This window comes from Budorcas taxicolor, chromosome 8, assembly GCF_023091745.1.
Source record: "Budorcas taxicolor isolate Tak-1 chromosome 8, Takin1.1, whole genome shotgun sequence".
NCBI classification, from domain to species: domain Eukaryota; kingdom Metazoa; phylum Chordata; class Mammalia; order Artiodactyla; family Bovidae; genus Budorcas; species Budorcas taxicolor.
Genome location: NC_068917.1, coordinates 109,169,170 through 109,191,202, shown reverse-complemented (window position 1 = coordinate 109,191,202; position 22,033 = coordinate 109,169,170). Strand labels below are relative to the sequence as shown.

The following is a 22,033-nucleotide window of genomic DNA, read 5'->3' as shown; positions in this document are numbered from 1 at the left end:
CGACCAGGTAGCGGTGAGGTAACCCGCCGCAAGGAGCTAGGTGTCTTGAGGACACGCATTTCAGCTTTCTGTCCCCGTTGTACGGTTGAAGAAACCGAGGCCCAAGTTCACTCAGAAAGTCGGGAGCTAAACCGGAACTCGTGTGTCTGAGTGCAGTCTGTGTCAACCCCTTCGCTAAACCGAAGCTGCCAGGAGTGGTCCTCAACCAAGCCTTGGCATCTCTCAGAAAGACCTCTCTCCACCTCAGCTTTGCCATCTGAGAAATGGGCCAAGGAAAGACTACAGCGTTCACACGTTCACTCTGGGGCAAGCACAGAACCTGGCTGCGCTTAGAACCATAGTGCTTCTGGGCTCTTCTCCCAGTGACACAGTGCAGCCTAGAGATAAGCTTATCTGATGAGCAGATTGCCTTTATGAAGGATTCCTATTCCTGCTCAGCTGGGAGGCCGACAGGGGAAGTAGAGGTAGAACACTCTCTGCAATCTGTCCCTGCAGATTGAAGCTTCCCAGGAGCCTAAACCCAAGTCTAGTTTTTGGGCAGCCAGAAAAGGGAAGAGTCTTCACAGGTGAGAAACAGTCTAGCCTGTTGGCTGGTGAGGACCTGTAGCCCCTGGATAGTTTGGGGTCAGCTATAATCCCCGGCAGCTCAGCGGTAAAAACTCCCCCTGCCATGCAGGAGAGACAGGTTCAATCCCTGGGTTCGGAGGATCCCCTGGAGAATCCCCTGGAGAGGAAATGGCAACCCACTCCAGTATTCTAGCCTGGGGAATCTCAGGGACAGAGGAGCCTGGTAGGCTACGGTCCATGGGGTTGCAAGAGTCAGACACAACTTAGCAAGTAAACCACTACTACTACCACCACAGGTTCCTGTGGGTGACTATACAGTATGGCTTAGGAATAGGAAGAGGCTGGAAGGAGGATGGGCTTGGATTTGACATCCAGGGTAGGTAAAGTGACTCTTCACAATGAGAAAGCAACAACCGCAAACAATAACCTAAGTGTTGTGCTGCCATCAAACCCTTCACATGCACAGTTCACTTAATCTTCCCAGTGACCCTGTGAGGTAAACAACTGATGCCCAGGTGATTAAAATAACACGGCCCCATACTCATAAGCATAAAGCCCAGATTGGAAGCTGATTCTAAGAACCCTGCCTCTTAACCATGATTAATCTCTCTGCCCAATTCTTTATTTCTAAGTGAAAATGACATTTGCTGTAGGATTAACTGCAGTTATTAATATATAGTGGTTTGCATTTAATTAAGGGTATGCTCACAGCATGCTCAGCAAGTAATTGCAAGTTGATGATTTCTCGCAAAGCATATACCAGGTTGGGCTTGAATTACCCACTTCCCTGCGATTGTCACCAGTCTGCTGTGATCTCCCTGAAGGACGATGCCTGTTTGTTGTCATATCTATTAGCACTGCGTCCAGCACGTAGAAGTTGCTGAGTGAGTCAGACTCAGAAATGTGACCTTAGGCAAATCACATCCCATCTAACCTAGAGTTATTTTAGCTGCAAAATAACTGAGTGGGGTCAATCATATAAGAATGGACTATTTTTTGAACAGCAGCAATATACCAGGCACTCCACAGATATTGTCCTATGTCACAGTTAATCTTCTAAACAATGATTCAAGTAGGCATCAGTTACTTTATCTTACAAAAGAAGCAACCGATGCTCAGCAAGATTAAATGACTTGTCTACAGTCACCTTCTGGGAAGGAACAGGGCTGGAATACAAACCAAGGCCAGTTAGGCCCATGACATGCTATAAACCTCTGTCCAAAGACTACTCAGACCAGCTATCTTTCTATTTTATTAAGTAAGTTTTGTTTTTAAGCCTCAACAGAGAGAAGTGATATTTAGAAATGTCAACTTTAAAAATATTCACAACCTAAAAATTGAGAGCTATATTTTATTTGGTGGGAACTTTTAGGACTTCAGGCCCAGGAGACAGTATCTCAAGAGATCCTGAATGAACTTCCTCTAAGAGGGGAGAGGAAGAGCCAGGTTACATAGAAGTTTTACGGCAAAGGGCATGTAGTCTGAACATCAAAAGATTATTAGCAATCAAAGAAAACCAGATACCCCAAGTTAAGGAATTTAGAGCTTTTCTATACATGGGATGGAGAGGAAAATGGCAACCCACTACAGTATTCTTACCTGGAGAATCCCATGGACAGAAGATCCTGGTGGACTTGCATGAGTCCATGGAGTCACAAAGAGTCAGTCAGGACCAGGCGATTAAACCGAAACAAAACAGCAAGCCTGGGAAGATGCAAGAGTCTGAACTCACTGAAATCACCCGTTTCGTGTGCGTCTCAGCTATTGAGCCAGTATCCTGTGTTTCACCTCCTGAGCTCCCTTGGGGCTCATGGTAGGGAGTGACTGCAGCCTGATGGATCTTAGAGGGCATGTATTCTTCTCCTTCCTGAGTGCCCTTAGGGCTCACCAACTCATGTTGGAGGGCTGCAGTCACCGATAACTGTGACATCCTTGTTTACTGATACGGCAGGCGAGATTCCATTTCTCAAGTTTCCCTGGTGGCTCAGACCCTAAGGATCTGCCTGCAGTGTGGGAGACCTGGGTTGGATTCCTGGGTTGGGAAGATGCCCTAGAGGAGGACATGGCTATCCACTCCAGTATTCTTGCCTGGAGAATCCCATGGACAGAGGAGCCTGGTGGGCTACAGTCCATGGGGTCTCAAAGAGTCGAACACAACTGAGCGGCTAAGCACACATTCCATTTCTCAGTTATTCAAGGAAAGCTGGGCAGTTGCTTGTCATGACCATAGAGCTTGGTCCTATTAAGGCAAAGACACTCAGATGAGTCTTTCTGAGCAGCATTGCCAGTGAAAATGAGGGACTGCCCTCTGCCCTGGGTTTCTTCCATGTTGGAGACTTAGGGCAGCAGGTTTCACTAAAATGAGAAGGAGCCTCTCTGGACAGAAGCCTGCTATTCTTCCACCAGCCACTGTGTTGCAGGTAGGGGAGATGAGAGAGTTGAGACCTCACCTATACCTCCTCCTTAGACCAGGTGGGGAGTTAGCACCCAATTTGATGAAAATCACAGTTACAAGCCCATAGTCTCAATTCAGCACTCATCCTATTTTTATACTGACCTTTCCCCTATCATCCTGGGTGTTCTTTGGAAGGAATGATGCTAAAGCTGAAACTCCAATACTTTGGCCACCTCATGTGAAGAGTTAACTCATTGGAAAAGACTCTGATGCTGGGAGGGATTGAGGGCAGGAGGAGAAGGGGACGACAGAGGATGAGATGGCTGGATGGCATCACTGACTCGATGGACGTGAGTCTGAGTGAACTCCGGGAGTTGGTGATGGATAGGGAGGCCTGGCGTGCTGCGATTCATGGGGTCGCAAAGAGTTGGACACAACTGAGCGACTGAACTGAACTTCCCCTATCATAGAGAGGAGCTAATGGTACTCCTTCCTGACAGTCTGGGGGTGTAATCCAATTATGTGTTCGAAAAGCAAACAGCAAAAACCTTTCTTTTCTCTTAAAAAAACAAAACAAACAAAAAAACTGTTGGCCTTAAAAAAATGTTTAAATTACTCACAGGTTAAATGAATTACCTTCTTCCCACAAAAATCTGTAAGTAAAATAAACACCCCAGGGAAATGCATTTATTTTAATCGTCTGGCTTCGCATATCCTTGACACATTATTAGTTTTCCACATACAGAAACATTTTAAAAATACTGTATCTGGAGTACTTTATTCAGCATTTTACCATAACTTTTTTTTTTTTTCATTTAACATTCATACCACTTGTACCAGTTTCCTTGGGCTGTTGTAACAAAGAGTCACAAACTGGTTGGGGTGAATCAGGGAAATGTATTCCCTCACTGTTCCAGAGGCTAGAAGTCCGAATTCAGCGTGGCAGTGGGGCAAGACGTTCTCTGAACTCTCTAGGGAGGATCCTCGCGTTGCTCTTCCAGCTTCTGGTGACCCCAGGTGTTCCTTGGTTCATGGTAACAAAACTCCAGTCTCAGCCTCCAGCTTCATATGGTCATTTTCCCCCCCTGTGTGTCTCTGTCTTTACATGGCATTCTCTTGTGTGGACCTCTGTTGACTGAAAAAAAAACGAAGAAAAAAATGCACAGCCTAAAAGTTGAGAATTTTATTTTACTTGGCTGACAATCAGGACTGAAGCTCAGAAGACAGTGTCTCCGATAGCTCTGAGGGCTGCTCACAAGAAGGGAGGAACCAGGATAGATAGTAGCTTTGCAACAAAATCCAGATAGTCGGAACATCAGAAGATTATGGTTGAAGAAAACCAGAGATTTGAGTTAGTGAATTTACTGCTCTTTTATGTATGGGAAGATATGAGAATCTGGGTTCATTGAAAGCATTCCTTCGATTTGCACCTGAACTGTCTAGGGCCAGTAGCCTACTTTTCTCTACCCTGAATCCCCTCAGGGTGCATAGTTGGAGGTGGTCAGCAACAACTGCTGACCTGATGGCTACAATATCCTTTGTCTGTTGATGCAGCAGGCAACATTTGTATTCACATCTGTGTCTTCTTATAGGGACACCTGTCCTATTAGATGATGATCTCCACGTTACCCAATTAAAACTCCAGGGTGACTTCATCTTAACTAATTCCTCTGCAACAACCTTATTTTTAAATAGTCAGATACTGACGTTCTGGAGGTTAGGATTTCAGGATATCTTTTTTGGGGGGTAGGGAGGACACAATTTAACTGATAACAGCCCCTTATCAGCTAGGTACTGTTTTCTGCATTTATAAGACGATCTGCAGTTTAACCTCTCATTTATTCTCTTTAAAATAGTGATAACAATGGCTAACTCACAGCATTGTTGGGAACAAAATAAGATACGGATGTTAAGTACTTTCATATTATGACACTGCCTAATGTTCAGTAATATTCATTGCATTGCATTTATTATTATTAGGTTTGCTTATTAAGTCCATCATTGTGCAGCAGAGGGCTTCAGAGTCAGACAAACCTGGGTTGGAACCCCAATTCCACCCATCGGAAAGGTCATTTTGGGGAATAGATTAAGTGATTTGATGTGATGTTTGGAAATTTGCTGCAACTGACAAACTGGGTAACCTTGGACAACTTACCTAGCCTTTCTGTACTTAATTTTCAGCCTCTGCAAAATGGGAATAATAGTGTAGGTGGCATTGTTGGTAAAGAACCTGCCTGCCAATGCAGGAGACATGAGATGCGGGTTCAATCCCTGGGTTGGGAAGAGCCCCTGGAGGAAGGCATGGCAACCCACTCCAGTATTCTTGCCTAGAGAATCCCCACGGACAGAGGAGCCTGGCGGGCTACAGTCTATGGGGTCGCAGAGTTGGACATGACTGAGCGACTAAGCACACATACACCTCATACTGATGTTATAAATGGTAGGTGATTTAATAGAGCTAAAGTTTTTAGAGCCCTACCCGAGTTAGCGCTCTGTGAACAATAGCTGTTATTGTCATTATTATTATCACTGTTATGACAAAGGGGCTCCCCTAGTGGCTGAGTCGACAAATAATCTGCCTGCAATTCAGGAAACCTGGGTTCACTCCCTGGGTCAGGACGATCCCCTGGAGAAGGGCATGGCAACCTACTCCAGTATTATTGCCTGGAGAATTCCATGGACAGAGGAGCCTGGTGGGCTACAGTCCGTGGGGTCACAAGGAGTCGGACACGACTGAGCGGCCAGCACACACATTATGGCAAAATGTTCTCTTTTGCTTCGCATGCTAGTAGCTGAATGCTGAGGCGAAAGATCAATGCCTTGTTGATGCAAAATAAAGTAGAAAATCTAAGGAATTAAAACTCTAATGCATCCTAACTAATTTGTCTGAGTCTAGAAATTTATAACTGCTAGAATTTTCATGAACTAATGGAAAATTTTATCTACATAGCTATATTACTTATCACCGGATAACAAACTACCCCCAAACTTCTGTGATTTACAACAACACAGATTTCCCATCTCACAGGTTCTGTGAGTGAGGAATCTGAGCACAACTGAACTGGATCTGCTTCATGGTCTCTCACGAGGCTTCAGTCAAGTTATTGACCAGGGCTGGGGTCTCAGCTGAAAGTTTTGGGAAGGATCCGTCTCTAAAATCACTTGGTTGTGGTTGGACCGAGGGCTTCATTTCCTTGCTGGCTTTTTGGCTGGAGGCTGCCCTCAGCTCCTTGCCCCAGCTGCTGCTGCTCCTGCTAAGTCGCTTCAGTCGTGTCCCACTCTGTGCGACCCAATAGATGGCAGCCCACCAGGCTCCTCTGTCCCTGGGATTCTCCAGGCAAGAATACTGGAGTGGGTTGCCATTTCCTTCTCCTCCTTGCCCCAGGAGCCTCTCCAAAACAGTTTGTTTCATCAAAACCAGCAAAAGAGAGGTCACCGTCTTTTGTAACCTGATCACAGAAGTGGCACCTGTCAATGTTGCTGTATTCTATTGCCTAAAAGCAAATTACTCAAGTGGAAGGTTATCACCAGCAGTGTGTATCAGGAGGTAAGATCATCACGGGTCGTCTTAGAGCCTCCATCCCTCTGACTCACTTCTCCTCCTCCCTCTCTCCTTTCTTCTCCCCCTCCCTCCGTCTTACTCTGCTTATGTCCATTTCTCTCCTTCCATCTGTCACTTACCTACTCTCTGCTGAAACTCTGACTCTAATCTCTGTATGCCCCACTGTATCCTTGTGAGTTTCTCAACCTAGCCTACACTCGATACCTCGTAGATGCTCAGCAAATGTTTGATTTAAATCTACAGCATAAAAGAGAATTTTTAAAGGGTCAACTTTATCCATCACCTTCATATAATCCTTATGTTGGCTATATTTATGTAAATGTAAATATTTACCAACTTCCTTTCTAATCTGTTCTTACACACGTATGAGAAATAAAAATAACTTGTGAGACATAACAGTTCTTACATACTGTTCTTAAATACAGCATTATTTTTTTTCTAATATGGAATAATGTTTGAAATCATATAAACTGGCTCCATAATAACTTGTCAAATTGACAAGCCCATTTTTAAACATTTAACCATCCCAAATAAGACCGTGTACATGGCCTTACACAGGGAGGTTTTGTGCTTTCCTTTGTTTTATTTCTTTGTACTAATACGGAAACAGCTGGTTTAGGACTTTGAATCTCTATTTTAGCATAATGCACGCTTCCATGCATGGACCAGACCGAGTCTGTAGTGGTCTGAACTTGTGTGGATAAAGTGTTACTGAACCAAACCGGGGTCTGCTTGCCCATGGGCAATAAAGCCAATCTGCAGACCCAGGTTGTGGAGAAGCAAAGTGCAGCATTTATTGCAGGGCACAGGGCAAGGGGTCCAGGTATTTAGTGCTCAAAAGTCTTGAACACCCCAGTGGGTTTCAGGGAAAGGTTCTTAAAGACAAGGTGAAGGAGGGGGGTTGTAGGGTGTGTGATCAGCTTTGTAGGCATTCCTCTAATTGATAAGGTAACCCAGAGTCAATATCATTGGCTGTCTCAATTCAACCCATCTGGGGACCATGTGCTTGTGGGCAGTGTGAAATTAACTTTTTCTGTCTGGGGGCAGTATCTGCAAAACAGCTCAAAGGATATGGCTCAGAATATGATCTATAGGCCTTGAGGAGGAACTACTTGACTTTGTTTAATGGCTAAATTATTATTTTCTCTTGCTTGACTATATTTTCCTTTCTTTCTGCATTCCCTCACTTCCCTGATTAAATTTACTCTTTGGAAATTGGAAGTGGTCAAGCAGGAGATGGCCAGCGTGAACATGGACATTTTAGGAATCAACAAACTAAAATGAACCAGAATAGGTGAATTTAATTCTGGTGACTCTTATAGCTACTACTGTGGGCAAGTATCCCTTAGAAGAAATAGAGTAGCCATCATAGTCAACAAAATAGTCTGAAATGCAGTACTTGGTGCAATCTCAAAAATAACAGAATGATCTCTGTTCATTTTCAAGGCAAACCATTCGATTTCACAGTAATCCAAGTCTATGCCCCAATCACTAATGCCAAAGAAGCTGAAGTTGAATGGTTTTATGGTAACCTACAAGACCTTCTAGAAGTAACACCAAAGAAAGATTTTTTTTTTCATCATAGGGGACTGGAATGCCAAAGTAGAAAGTTAAGAAATATCTGGAATAACAGGCAAATTTGGCCTTGGAGTACATGATGAAGCAGGGCAAAGGCTAATAGAGTTTTGTCAAGAGAATGCACTGGTCATAGCAAACACCCTCTTCCACCAACACAAGAGAAGACTCTACACTTGGACATCACCAGACGGTCAACACTGAAATCAGATTGATTATATTCTTTGCAGCCAAAGATGGAGAATCTGTATACAGTCAGCAAAAACAAGACCAGGAGCTGACTGTGGCTCAGATCATGAACTCCTTATTGCAAAATTTAGACCTAAATAGAAGAAAGTAAGGAAAACCGCCAGACCATTCAGGTATGACCTAAATCAAATCCCTGCGATTATACAGTGGAAGTGACAAACAGATTGAAGGGATCAGATCTGATAGACAGAGTGCCTGAAGAACTGTGGGTGAAGGTTCATGACATTCTACAGAAGGTAATGATCAAAACCATCCCCAAGAAAAAGAAACACAAAAAGGCAAAAGGGTTGTCTGAGGAGGCCTTACAAATAGCTGAGAAAAGAAGAGAAGTGAAAGGCAAGGGAAAAGAGGAAAGATATATCCATTTGAATGCAGAGTTCCAAAGAATAGTAAGGAGAGATAAGAAAGCCTTCTTCAGTGATCAGTGCAAAGAAATAGAGGAAAACAATAGAATGGGAAAGACTAGAGATCTCTTCAAGAAAACAAGAGATACCAAGGGAACGTTTCCTGCAAAGATGGGCGCAATAAAGGACAGAAACAGTATGGACCTAACAGAAGCAGAAGATATTAAGACGGGGTGGCAAGAATACACAGAAGAACTATACAAAAAAGATCTTCATGACCCAGATAACCATGGTGGTGTGATCACTAGAGCCAGACATCCTGGAATGCGAAGACAAATGGGCCTTAGGAAGCATCACTATGAACAAAGCTAGTGGAGGTGATGGAATTCTAGCTGAGCTACTTCAAGTCCTAAGAGATGATGCTGTGAAAGTGCTGCACTCAATATGTCAGCAAATTTTGAAAACTCAGCAGTGGCTACAGAACTGGAAAAGGTCAGTTTTCATTCCAATTCCAAAGAAAGGCAATGCCCAAGAATGCTCAAACTACCGCACAATTGCACTCCTCTCACACTCTAGTAAAGTAATGCTCAAAATTCTCCAAGCAAGACTTCAATAGTATGTGAACCAAGAACCTCCAGATATTCAAGCTGAATTTAGAAAAGGCACAGGAACCAGAGACCAAATTGCCAACATCTGTTGGATCATCTAAAAAGCAAGAGAGTTCCAGAAGAACATCTACTTCTGCTTTATTGACTATGCCAAAGGCTTTGACTGTGTCGATCACAATAAACTGTGGAAAATTCTGAAAGAGATGGGAATACCAGACTACCTTACCTGCCTCCTGAGAAATCTGTATTCAGGTCAAGAAGCAAGAGTTAGAACCGGACATGAAACAATGGACTAGTTCCGAATTGGGAAGGGAGTAGGTCAAGGCTGTATAGTGTCACCCTGCTTATTTAACTTATATGCAGAGTACATCATGAGAAATGCTGGGCTGGATGAAGCACAAGCTGGAATCAAGATTGCCAGGAGAAATATCAATAACCTCAGATAAGCAGATGACACCACCCTTATAGCAGAAAGTGAAGAAGAACTAAAGAGCCTCTTGATGAAAGTGAAAGGAGTGAAAAAGCTGATTTAAAACTCAACATTCAAAAAATGAAGATCATGACATTCAGTCCCATCACTTCATGGCAAATAGATGGGGAAACAATGGAAACAGTGACAGACTTTGTTTTGTTGATCTCCAAAATCAATGCAGATGGTGATTGCAGCCATGAAATTAAAAGACACGTGCTCCTTGGAAGAGGAGCTGTGACCAACCTAGACAACATATTAAAAAGCAGACATTACTTTGCCAACAAAGGTCTATCTAGTCAAAGCTATGGTTTTTCCAGTGGTCATGTATGGATTTGAGGGCTGGACCGTAAAGAGTGAATGGCAAAGAATTGATGCTTTTGACCTGTGGTGCTGGAGGAGACTCTTGAGAGTCCCTTGGACTGCAAGGAGATCCAACCACTCAATCCTAAAGGAAATCAGTCCTGAATATTCATTGGAAGGACTGATGCTGAAACTGCAATACTTTGGCCTTCTGATGCAAAGAACTGACTCATTGGAATAGACCCTGATGCTGGGCAAGATTGAAGGCAGGAGGAGAAGGGGACGCCAGACTATGAGATGGTTGAATGGCATCACAGACTCAATGGACATAAGTTTGAGCAGGCTCCAGGACTTGGTGATGGACAGGGAGGCCTGGCATTGCTACAGTCCATGGAGTCACAAAGTGTCGGACAAGACTGAGCGACTGAACTGAAGCCCCTCTGTCCATGGGATTTCCCAGGCAAGAATAATGGAGTGGGTTGTCATTTGCGTCTCTAGGGGATTTTCCCACCTCAGAGATCGAACCCATGTCTCTTGCTTCTCCTGCATTGGCAGGTGGACTCTTTACCACTGAGCCATCGGGGAAGCCTTTTTCTAAAAAATATGTGCTCAGTTGTGTCCCGCTCTTTGCGATTCCATGGACTATAACCTGCCATGTGCTTCTGTCCATGGAATTTTCCAGGCAAGAATACTAGAGCAGGTTGCCATTTCCTACTCCAGGGGATCTGCCAACCCAGAGCTCAAACCCACATCTCTTGCACTGACAGGTAGATTCTTTACCACGAGTGCCACCTAGAAAGACCTTTTCTAAGAGTAGGAAAATATTATTTTTTTAAATTGAATTAGTTGATTTACAATATTGTGTTAGCTTCTGCTATACAGCGAGGTGATTTAGTATGTATATTTTTTCAGGTTATTTTCCATTATAGGTTATTATGGCATTTTTTAAAAAACATAATATAGGTGAGGAAAGTACATTTAGAGTAAAGCATCAGGTGAGTATATAATATAGGTGCTACTCTCCAGCAATAATTGCCTTTACTGATGTTGTATAATACTTCTGGCAACCCACTTTTTTTCAGTGTTTTATTGAGAAAAGAACACATACAAGGAGAGAAAATGGGATAGTGAATCATTCCGTGCCCGTCACCCTGCAAATATGGTTGTCAATATTTTGCCAGTGTTGCTTCAGCCATTTCTCACCTTCAATTTGCTCTTTTGCTTCTGGAATCTTTTAAAGCAAACCCCAGATAGCCTATCATCCCTCCTGTAAATACAGTATGCATCTCTAACAGATCATTATGCTTTAACATCATCTCAACATCATTATCACATCTAGGAGTTCATGTTCAAATTCCCCTAATAACTTCAAAGTATCTTTGTAGAGTAGATATGTTTAAATAAGGATAAAAATCTCCCTACTATATTGCTGCTGCTGCTAAGTCGCTTCAGTCGTGTCTGACTCTGTGCAGCCCCATAGACGGCAGCCTACTAGGCTCCCCCATCCCTGGGATTCTCCAGGCAAGAACACTGGAGTGGGTTGCCATTTTCTTCTCCAATGCATAAAAGTGAAAGTGAAGTCACTCAGTCGTGTCCAACTCTTAGCGACCTCATGGACTGCAGCCTACTAGGCTCCTCCGTCCATGGGATTTTCCAGGCAAGAGTACTGGAGTGGGGTGCCATTGCCTTCTCCAATGCATGAAAGTGAAAAGTGAAAGTGAAGTTGCTCAGTCGTGTCCAACTCTTAGCAACCCCATGGACTGCAGCCTACCAGGCTCCTCCATCCATGGGATTTTCCAGGCAAGAGTACTGGAGTGGGGTGCCATTGCCTTCTCCCCGTACTGTACTAGGTCTCTTTTAATCTGTAATGCATTGGAGAAGAAAATGGCAACCCACTCCAGTGTTCTTGCCTGGAGAATCCCAGGGACAGGGGAGCCTGATGGGCTGCCGTCTATGGGATCGCACAGAGTCGGACACAACTGGAGTGACTTAGCAGCAGCAGCAGTGATCTATAATTCTACCCATGCTATTAATTCTTAGACATTGACTCATATTTTTTCTTTTTATATTTTCTAATTTTTAAAGAATAATTTTCCACTTGTCAGATTTAGCTGATGACTTACCCATGGAGTGTTTTAACTTGTTATTCTCTCCCAAAGATTCGTCACTAATTTTTTTGTCCCTTGGACTTTTGTAGAATAATGAAAACCCTAGACTGCCTTCTCAGAGTAATGGTTTCAAATGCATAAAATTAAGTATAATTATATCTTTATGATTTCTTTCTTTTGTAGACCATTGTGTTTCATTTCACCAAATGTGCAATGTAGCAAAGCATGTGCTCCTTTATGTAGGACAAGATCGAGTTGAGAGTCTAGCAACTATCATGATTTCTAAATAGTGTTTAACGTAAATGTTTAGAGATGTCTGTAACGACGCTATTGTGATGAAAAAATATGTGAGTTTGATTGCATCAGAGTCTTAGGAAGTACTACAATACTGTAGTTGCTTGCATTCATAATTTAAGGTTCTAAATTGGATTTAGAGGAGACTGAAAATAAAGATTTTTTTGGCCTCTCTACTGGGCATGTGGGATCTTAGTTCCCAGACCAAGGATCAAAACCATGCCCTCTGTAGTGGAAGTGCAGAGTCTTAACCATTAGACTGCCATGGAAGTTCCAGGATGTACATTTTTTCCATATATGAATTTATAGACCATTGAATTCTATCCACGGGCCTAATCACCAGCTGAAGTTTACAGATTGTGTCATGTACTTCCTATGGCATCATATCATATTAATGCCTGGTTTTTAGTTTTAGTGAAGGTACGGTTGAGCGGCTTGAGGTGCTGTGAATCTGACCCATTCATTAGAATATTTCCCATTGGCCTTTCTCCTAATGGTTTTTAGCATTCAGTGATAGCTACCTGGATGTATTATTTTATTAGGGATTGCAAAATGGTAACTTTCTAATTCTGTCATTCTTTCACTTGTATTAACTGCAGTACTTCCGTAAAGTAAGTTGTGGTTACATTGAAATCCAGTTCATGTGATAAAATCTTGACTACTACTTGATTCTTTTACCAGTTTTCAGAGTAATGAGCTGATCTCTGAGGCATCCGCAGTGGTGAACAGAGAATTTTTGTTTGTTTTTGCAGCTTGGGTTTTGGCTGTGGCTTTGGTTTGAGGAACACTGTGAATTACAGGAAATGCATTTATCTGATGCATTTTAATCAGTCAGTCATTGTTCACTTTGTTCAGCGTTTGGCCTGTGTGAGCCCCTCTAAACTGGTGTCTCTGTCATTTTGAAATGACCACATTGGTGTTTGGCAGCAGTATTACTTTTTGGCACAGCAAGATATCCTAGGCTCAGCTTGTACCATACCTATCCCAGACTTAGAATAAGGAATGTTTCCAAGAATCTTGTGTTCCTTTTAGTGGAAAATGATATTTAAAAACAAGAATCTGGCTATTAAGGGTATTTATTATTGTTAGGTTACCATTACTTTCAAGCCTTTTCAGCAGACAGAGATATGAAATGTTTATTTGTTTTGAAAGAGAAAAATCATTAGTGTATATATATGATTTCCAATGGAAATTTCAAGGTGCAGAATTTTTCTCAACTCCTTTGACTTTATTCCCTAATTGGCTATTTCTTACATGTGATAATCTTAGTTCTAGTGGTGGTAACATAATGGCTTGTTTGCTATAGCTCACAGAATACACACAGTAGTTTCAAAATAGCAGCACCGATATTACACATAGCAGTAAGCCCAATACATCTAGTTTAGGATTTATTTGCAGAACAGTTTTTCTTTTCCTTTGGACTATTTCTCACTAAGCATATAAAATCAAAATACTGCGCTTTAAACCCTTATAACTATTTTCTCTGCAGTTATGCCAACACTTTGCTATATAGCTGGATATGTACATTTAAAATTTGCATATAATTTGTAGAGATTGTTTTGCTTTTTTGATTAAAAAAATTCTGTAAAAATTTGATGTGGTTCCAAAGCTAAAACTTATAAAGCAAAATTCACTAAGAAAACTTTGGCTTCAATCCTTGTTCCCTTGATCCTATTTCCTCACTCCCCCAGTAGGTAACCTTTTTTTTTTTTTTTTAAATTTAAATAGTTTCTTTTTTCTGGTTGTCCTGGGTCTTTGGTGCTGCACCCATGCTTTCTGCTTGTGACAAGTGGGAACCACTGTTGGTTGCAGTGTGAAGGCTTCTCCTTGCTGTGACTTGTCTTGCTGTGGAACAGGCTTTAGCCTGCAGGCTTCCGCAGCTGCAGCACAGGCTCAGTAGTTTGTGGTGCACGGTCTTCATTGCTTCGGGGCAAGTGGAATCTGCCTGGACTAGGAATCGAATCCATGTCCCCTGCTTTGACAAGCGGATTCTTATCCACAATGCCACCAGGAAAGTCCAACCACTTTTATTCAGTTCAGTTCAGTCGCTCAGTCGTGTCCGACTTTTTGCGACCCCATGAATCGCAGCACACCAGGCCTCCCTGTCATCACCATCTCCCGGAGTTCACTCAGACTCACATCCATCGAGTCCATGATGCCATCCAGCCATCTCATCCTCGGTCGTCCCCTTCTCCTCCTGCACCCAATCCCTCCCAGCATCAGAGTCTTTTCCAATGAGTCAACTCTTCGCATGAGGTGGCCAAAGTACTGGAGCTTCAGCTTTAGCATCATTCCTTCCGAAGAAATCCCAGGGCTGATCTCCTTCAGAATGGACTGGTTGGCTCTCCTTGCAGTCCAAGGGACTCTCAAGAGTCTTCTCTAACACCACAGTTCAAAAGCATCAATTCTTTGGTGCTCAGCCTTCTTCACAGTCCAACTCTCACATCCATAGGTTTGGTTAATTATCCAGTGTTTCTTAGTGAAAAATCCTATGTAATCTAGACATAATATGTATTGTGCTCAGCTGTGTCTGACTCTTTGCAACCCGATGGACTGTAGCCTGCCAGGCTTCTCTGTCCATGGGATTTTCTAGCCAAGAATACTGGAGTGGTTTGCCATCTCCTACTCTATATACATATGATAACATAGTATATCTATCTCTTTACATACAGATAGAGATAGCATAGATATAATGTGACTATATCCACTTGTATGTACGTATCTCTTATACACAGTAAAGCACTATAAATATTCTGTGTTTTTGATTTAGTAAAATGTACTATGATTACTCCACATCACATACAGCATGCTTGGGGCTGGTGCATGGGGAAGACCCACAGAGATGTTATGGGGAGGGAGGTGGGAGGGGGGTTCATGTTTGGGAACACATGTAAGAATTAAAGATTTAAAAAAAAAAAAAAAAAAAAAAAAAGATTGCCCCCAATTCCTGCTTTAGAACAGACTCCACTGTGTGGATGCACCATAGCATTTCTAACCAATCCCCTGTTTGACATCCGTAAATTATTCTTTAGGGGCCACTTGCTTATCACTATGAAGTAATGGACAGAAGCAACAGAAATTGCACCCATTTGATTTCCAGAATTCACAACCTGAATCTCCAGCAAAATAGCAGAGTGGAGACAGTGTAAGATCGTGGGAACATGTTTAGAAGTGAGATAGGTCAAACTGGAAGCCTAATTCTCCCCATCTCACCTCTCTGAGCTTCCATTTCCTCAACCTGAAAATGTGATAATGAAACCTTATTTATACAGAAGCCTGACAGTGTATGCAAGGCAAGTAGCAGTACGCCTGGCCTGGACTGTGTGCATGTAAAATCACAGCAATAATTAATATTTTACTGATTTCCTCCACGGTAAGACAGAATCACAAATGGGTCTCAGTCCTTTATTTTTGTTTCTGTTTTGTATTTACTTTTATTTCTTGATGGGGAGGCTCATTAGTTCCTTTTCCTCTCCCTAGAAGCACTGCTCCAGGGAAGAGGGAAGCTAGCGGGAGCAGTAACTAACCTTGAACATGCTCTCCAAAAGCATTGCCTATTGACTTGTTTACAGGTGACCTTTTAAACTGAGTATTGCAAAGCTTTCGGCGGACATGAAGACTTGGGTGTGTGACAGATAACTGGAGCCCCCTAGAAAAGTGGTCACAGAGTGGCAATTTGTTTTCTGATGGTACCAAAGCCTCCACCCGAGCCAGCCTAGGTTCACGCCCTCCATGAAGCTTTTTACCTGGCAAGCTCAGCAGCCCCAGGTGGCCTGCGGTACTGCCTCTGAGTTGTGTGTGTAAGTCGCTCAGTCCTGTCTGACTATGCGACCCCATGGACTGTAGCCCACCAGGCTCCTCTGTCCATGGGATTCTCCAGGCAAGGATACTGCAGTGGGTTTCCATTTCCTCCTCCAGGGGATCTTCCAGACCCAGGTATTGAATGCATTGCTGCCTCAAGGTCATGCCTAAGCAGCAGGATCTGGGCAGGCTATTAGCATCGCAAAGGCCTCTCATTCCCTAAACCCTGTCTAGGAATGATTCCTTCTGGGCATTCCCTCTGTGATCCCTAAGAAGCTACTAGGAGGAGGAGGAAGGAATTGGGGAGGAACTAATGTTGGGATCCTCCCTCAAGGGGGATCAGTTTTGAGCAGAGTTTTTAAGAAAGAGAAGGAACGCGAGCCCAGGGAGAAGAAAGCAGCCTTCCTGTTACCGATGCTTCTGTGTTTCATCAGAAGGAGGCTTTGAAGTCACAGACTGAATGCCTAAAGGCCTTTGGCTGCAGTCTGTCACCTCTCAGAACCTCTTGTTTCCTCGGTTGTAAAATATGGTTATAAAAATGGTGATATTCCTCATCCAAAGCACTGTTGTGATGATTCAATGAGATTTATAGTTTCTTGAGTTTGGCAAAGAACAGAAGCTCAGGAAATGCAAATTTCCTTTCTACCCTCTCCCTTTTTTCAAGCACTTATCCCACCACATCTTAAAAATAAAACCAGATCGTTATAGTAAGAACTGAAATCTCTGGAAAGGCACGGGCAGACGTTATATTAAATTCTTAACAGTAACTTTTAATGTTGGTGATAATAGCCTTATTTTATGCATAAAGCAAGCAGCAGAAGTTCTGAGACTGGAAGTAGCTGGTCCGTGGTCACACCCAGGGCCTTAGCTTGCCCTTAATCCCCTTTTACATGAATTAGGAAATGGTGCTCCTCTGCTTCCCAGGCGGTCCTAGTGGGAAAGGACCTGCCTGCTGAAGCAGGAGATCTAGAGGCCCAGGTTCAGTCCCTGGGTCAGGAAGATACCCTGAACAAGGGCATGACAATCCACTCTAGTGCTCTTGCCTGGAGAATCCCATAGACGGAGGAGCCTGGCAGCCTACAGTCCACAGGGTCACACAGAGTTGGACACGACTGAACTGGCTTAGCATACATGCCCTGTGCCCTCTGCTTGGGTCAGTGCCATGGACACAGGGGTGACCATTGGAGCTGAGGCAGGGTTCAGCCCCCTCTCACCACCTTGCCGTGAAGCTGTTGTGCAGCACACAGCTCACACAGCTCTGCACAGAAGCTCTGGTCAAATGCATCAGTTCAGTTCAATCACTCATTCCTGTTCGACTCTTTGTGACCCCATGGACTGTAGCAATGCCAGGCCTCCCTGTCCATCACCAAGTCCTGGAGCTTGCTGAAACTCATGTCCATCGAGTCGGTGATGCCATCCAAAGGCATAATTTTGATCAAATGCATAGTTAAATACATAGTTTTGATGAAACTGAAGTTCAGCCCCCGATCTGACTGGCATTCAGACCACATCCTTTCCGTTGCCACCTGGGAGTTCACTCCTTCATATTTCCTTGGAGATCCTGCTCCATCCCCTATCTCTTCTCTCTCTGCCTCATCTCCATCTCTCCCCTTTCCTTCTCTTCTGGCTTTCCTTCCTCGCTGACACACTCAAATCTCTACACTTAAGTGCCACTGGGATTTTGAAACAAATCACGGTCCATAACACCACCCCTCCTCCCCATGCCTAGCTCCAGACCTGGCATTGATAGGCCTTCTGAGCAAATGCTTGTTCAGAATCCTTGCAGTCTACAGTAGGCTGCGTCTTCACCATCCTCCTTGTTGCCCTCAGAACCTCGCAAGTTCTTTTGCCCACAGTGATCTCACTTTGGTAAGAGAGAAAGTGAAGTGAAAGTGAAGTCGCTCAGTCATGTCCGATTCTTTGCGACCCCATGGACTGTAGCCCACGAGGCTCCTCTGTCCATGGGATTCTCCAGGCAAGAATACTGGAGTGGGTTGCCACATCCTTCTCCAGGGGATCTTCCCAACCCAGGGATCGAACCCAGGTCTCCCTCATTGCAGGCAGACGCTTTAACCTCTGAGCCACCAGGGAGGCCCCTTGGCTAGAGAGAACGAAAAGATTTTTTTCCCAAGAGCAGTCATCTTAAGCAGGCACTAGAGGGCAGCAGAAGGTCGCACATGGACTTTTGTTTCCCTTCCCGTCCCTGACTGGCCACAGCCCACCTTGTCTCAAGAGGCTGGAGTCTGTGATTCCACTTCAAGGCTGACTGCTCCCTGAACAGCAGGGGAGATAGAGGTCGGGGGGAGGCGGGGGCTGAGCATGCCTTAGTCTGTGGGAAGAGCCATTTTCGGACCCACTGAGCTGCACTGGGATTCTTCACTCTGCCTTTTACTTACTTTAGGGCAAATACAGCAGAACCATATGGCTATTTTTGTACTTCTTAAAAATATCAAAATGTAATTTGCAGAAAAAAGATGTCGGCCACTACTGGGCCACTGGCCATTGTCCAGGGGTCCCTCTTCCTGCCCCACAGAGAATATGACTTTCCGCAGAGATTTACCTGCTGTCCTTTGAAACAAGTATCCTCTTGGAGGTTATGCTCTGGAACCCTGAGCCCCAGTTCCCTTCTCCGTAAAAGGGGGCAACAATTTCTACTTGGTAGGATGACTGCAAGAGCTATATGAGATCATAGATGCTGTATCTCTCCTCTGATGCTCAGAACAGTTCCATGAGGAATTAGTATCCTCATTATACAAATGAAAAAAAACGATGAGGTGACTTGCCCAGAATTCAGAATCTGACTTAATAGCTTGGGACTTAAGCTTTCAATCCTACTTTTGTCTACTATGTTCCACCAGGTAGGAAGCACATAGTTTAAGGAGATTTCTGACAGTGTGGTTAAAGTGCCAGCAGGTTGCAAGGAAAGCTTCACAGATTCAGACACGCACAGGAATGAATAATGCTGAGCTGAAGGCCAAGCACAGGAATAAATGACCTCTGAGGATGTTCCTGACACCCTACAATTTATAATTTCTTTTTTGGGTTCTGTTTCTCATCCTCTAAATAATCCAAGATTTCTGTACCAACATCAGTGACTTTTTACAGATGAGAAAGTGAAGTCTTGGGGAGGCTAAGTGACTTGTCCAAGGTGATCCAGCTGGAAATGGAAGAGCTGGAATTTAAACCCAAGCAAGTCACTGTGATATAGCTGCCCTTCTGCAGTTGAGCATGTTGTGCATTTAGGGAAGAAGCTGCAAATGAGAACATCAGTTGTCTTAGGATTTGGCAGTTTTGTAGACCTATCCTCTTTTTAGAGTCTCCACTGTTGCTTCTTTTTCCATTCCTCAAACATGCTCACAAAACACTCACATACCACTTTCAGACATACACACCTTCATCAGAAACCACTCAAGAATACCCCCACACTTCCCGAGTGTGGGAGTTCCTTTACCTGTAGTTAGGTGGCTAATTTTATCATGACCCCCAAGTAGGGGGCAGCCTTGAGCACTGCAAACAGGGTGTCCAAAAAGCACGAGTGCATAGCCCGGAGTCTGGGTTTCATGCTTAGAATGAGAATTGCAGTTTTTAGATGGGAAGCTGGTCTCGGTTCAACAGAGCTCCCCCATAATGAAGCTGGAAGCCTAGAAAGGTAATGAGTTCTGTGTCCAAAAAGCAGTTAGAATTATTTGGTGGTAAATGAAATAATTAGATGGAATTTCTGACCAGCCAACCTTTAAAATGCCTCTTATACCCATGAGATCCTTTAGCCCATGGAAAGGGATGGGAGCCTAGGGTTAATTGTCTGGGGGTGGCAGGAACTGGGAAGGCTCAAGTGTTTGTGAAAATACGGTGAATGGAACAGAAGAACCAGGTACAAAAGCCTAGACTAGTTATAAACTATGTGGTCTTAGGCAAATTGCCTCTGTAAGTTGTCTTCTGTACATTAATAAGGTAAGGTAAGACTATCTGCCTTTAGGGCTATGGTGATAAGATTGAGTGAGTGGATTTGAAGTCTGATAAGGGTTATAGGAGAAGGCAATAGCAACCCACTCCAGTGTTCTTGCCTGGAGAATCCCAGGGACGGGGGAGCCGGTTGGGCTGCCGTCTATGGGGTCACACAGAGTCAGAAACGACTGAAGTACTTAGCAGCAGCAAGGGTTATAGGAATAGAGGGGGTTAAAGGAAGAAAAGGATCAGATTACATTTTCAACTATTGATTAAGATATTTATCTGCAAACCATCTACAGGACATCAGACTTTGAACTCTGTGCTGGCAATGCAAATAGTCACTGAAACTGGTTCTATTTCTTGCTCTTATGGAGCTCACAGTTTAGCCAGGGAGACAGCTATTAATTTAACATTAACTAACATTTAAAATGTAATAAGCAGTATGATTGGACTTCCCTGGTGGCTCAGATGGTAAAGAATTTGTTTGCAATGGGGGAGACCTGGGTTCAGTCCCTGCGTTGGGAAGATCCCCTGGATAAGGGAATGGCTACCCACTCCAGTATTCTTGCCTAGAGAATTCCATGGATGGAGGAGCCTGGTGGGCTAGAGTCCATGGGGTCACAAACAGTCAGACACAACTGAGTGATTTTCACTTTCAAGTACTATAATAATGATGATGATATGATAGTTCAGTTGATAGTACAAATGGAGAATGATCAAACAGAGTTCATGAATATATGCATGTTCAAAAGTCTGCGAGTTGGTTCCCGTATTCCTTTTATCATATTCACTAGATAATCTTCCTCTGCCTGTAGCTGAAAATCTTAGCAAGCCACACCTAATCTATCATTTTTATGGAACAGACTGTGCTATAGATATTTTAAGTTCCTATCACAGTTTTACATTGGGAATTAGGATGTCTAGTCCAAGTTTTTAATCAAATCTCTAAATCCAACAAGTCAAATCTCCTCTCCCTTCTCAAAGAGAGCATTAGGAGGTAGGACAAGGTTAGCCTTGGTGCTCTTTCTCTCTATTGTTCCTCCTCTTCTCCTTCCTTCATAGTCAGAGCAGGAGGGCGGAATGTTAGGATTAAGAAGGTCATACTTGCCCTGGTGGGCTTCCCAGCTGGCCCAAGTGGTCAAGGATCCACCTGCCAATGCAGGAGACACAGTTCAATCCCTGCGTTGGGAAGATCCCCTGGAGTAGGAAATGGCAACCCTTTCCAGTATTCTTGCCTGAGAAATCTCATGGGCAGGGGAGACTGGCAGGCTACAGTCCATGGGGTTGCAGAGAGTTGGACACAAGTGCATGGCTGAGCAACACTCTTGTCCTGCACACCTTGTATCTGGCTCTGTGTTCCTGGATGCTGATGCTGATTTTTGAAACCAGCCCTTTCCCTTGGGCTGCTTTTCAGCAGTCCCTCTGGCCAGGGGCCTCTCCTAAGACCCAGGATGATACAGCATCCCTTTGGTTGGCCGCTGCTCATCCCCCTCCACCCTGTTTCCCACCCTCTGGAGACGCTCACTGTGGGGACCCATTTCTGTTACCATTCCTCCCGAGTAAGACTCAGAACAGATCCAGGGCAGCTCATTCTCGTATGTGACCCACATCTGGTCCAGGGGAAATAGTCTGGCATTTTTCCCACTCTCAACCTCTGTGATTTGGGGCTCACCCTTCTGCAGCCCCGTCTGTTCTGCCACAGGCCACCGGAGCTTTTGCAGGCGGGGTAGGACCCTAGTCCTGAGACTTGCATAAGGCTGGAGTTGCTGAGACATGTCGCGGTTTCTCTAAGAGGCACTCTTTTGAGGCC

General features: G+C 43.9%; 1 protein-coding gene across 1 annotated transcript in view; it reads left to right on the top strand.

Moving 5' to 3' along the window:
- The window catches only part of ASTN2 (astrotactin 2), a 1,033,755-nt gene that overhangs the window by 803,428 nt on the left and 208,294 nt on the right, over positions 1-22,033 (top strand). The window lies entirely within an intron of this gene.